The 1,513-nt window shown below is 60.6% G+C and overlaps 1 long non-coding RNA gene across 1 annotated transcript; it reads right to left on the bottom strand.

Moving 5' to 3' along the window:
• Positions 1 to 276: 276 nt before the first annotated feature.
• On the bottom strand, positions 277 to 1,505 carry LOC108504200. Its single transcript, XR_001877034.1, has 3 exons — positions 1,238 to 1,505; positions 572 to 713; positions 277 to 403 (listed from the first exon to the last, which is right to left on the bottom strand). It is a non-coding gene; the product is annotated as an uncharacterized LOC108504200 (long non-coding RNA).
• Between the last annotated feature and the right edge of the window lie 8 nt (positions 1,506 to 1,513).

Here is a 1,513-nt window from a genome sequence, read left to right on the forward strand (position 1 = left end):
GTGGCAGGCAGCAGGGACACCTGCCTGTCCAGAGACCCCCAGGGTTGGGGGGGCTGGTCCCCACCCACCAACACACAAGCTGTTGTCCCACACTGGCCAGGGCCATCCCCCCACCTTGCTCCACCTCCAACCCCACTCACGCCATCTGCCAGTGCTCCTACTCCATCCTGTTTCTACCTCCTTCATCCCACCCCTGCCCTCCATGCCAGCCTGCCCAGTTCTGCACACATATCCCTGCTTGCCCACCAATCCTCTCCCCAACAGACAACCCCCTACCACCCACAACATGGTACACTGAAAGGGCCATACACAGCTCACCATCTGCCCTGTCCATTGTAAGAGGCTGGTCCTCCCAGCCTTGGAGGATTTTGCTGCTCCTGCCTAGCAGCTTGGTCACACTAGTCTGGGAAGGAGAGAGCAGCTGGTTGCAACATGGAGCCCAACTCATCATCCCCCAGCAACGCTCCCAACTCAGCTCTCCCTGGGGCAACTGAAGGCACAGATTCCCCCTGCATACTCAGCCTCACCCTCCCAGCCTCAGTCACACCTGCTGTGTCTGTGCCTTCCCTACCTTGTTGGGGAGTGCCACGAGGCCCTGCAGCCGCCCACTGCTCAGGGGGGAAGCCTGGATGCGCTGCCCGGGGCTTCTGCTGCTCTGATAATCCATGGTGATTGGTGGCACTCGGGAGATTCTGCCATTGATTGCTGTTCTCCTGCGGGATGGGCACAGGGATGCTCAGTGCCTGGCACTGTGGCATCCTGGGCTTCCCCCTCCTGCAGCAGGGAGGGGACCAGGGGGTGCTCCCTGGTGGCACGTGTCCCTCCCAGCTCCCCTCCACCTGCTGCAGGAGACCCAAGCCCATCCCACAGGGCAAATGTCCCCTCCCTCCTCCCAGGCAGGATCTGGGCTTGGTTGTGGGAATTGCTTTCACAGGAGGCATCCTACTCCACCCCAAGCCTGAGCTCAGGCAGAGACCAAACACAACTTCTTCCATTTGCCTTCAGAGACCTTGAGGCAGAGTCCTGGGCTAGAGAGGGGAGTGGAAGAGGGGCTATGAAGCCTGCCAGACCTGGGGCAAATACTGGCCCTCCACAGTTCCCTCTCTGCTTCCCTGCACTGACCAGGCCCACCAGTGCCCTCTGCCCCCACCCAAGGAAGAGCTCTAGCTCTCTTTGACAGGGAAGAGTTATCTTTCTCCCCAGGAGCCAGGGATGTGTCCTCCCTCAGGTCTCCTACCTTTGGCTGTGTTGTGTATCCTTGATGGGGGGCAGTGGTTGAAAATATGGGAGTGTCTCAGGATACCTGTGGAGGGCAGAAACCACGTGTTGGTGACAGAGGACAAACAACTCATGCCTGCTGGGCTGCCGGCAGCCCTTGGGGACAAGGCCTCACACTGCGTCCTGATGGGCAGGGCTGAGGAGGAGGCTCAGCAGGGTCAGACCCTCCCAAGCAGACACCCTCACCCCTGTGCCTGGCACAGCAGGTCACCCCTGGCAGCCATTGAGCCCCATC

Source organism: Lepidothrix coronata, unplaced genomic scaffold (assembly GCF_001604755.1).
Source record: "Lepidothrix coronata isolate B3197 unplaced genomic scaffold, Lepidothrix_coronata-1.0 Scaffold154, whole genome shotgun sequence".
Taxonomy (NCBI): domain Eukaryota; kingdom Metazoa; phylum Chordata; class Aves; order Passeriformes; family Pipridae; genus Lepidothrix; species Lepidothrix coronata.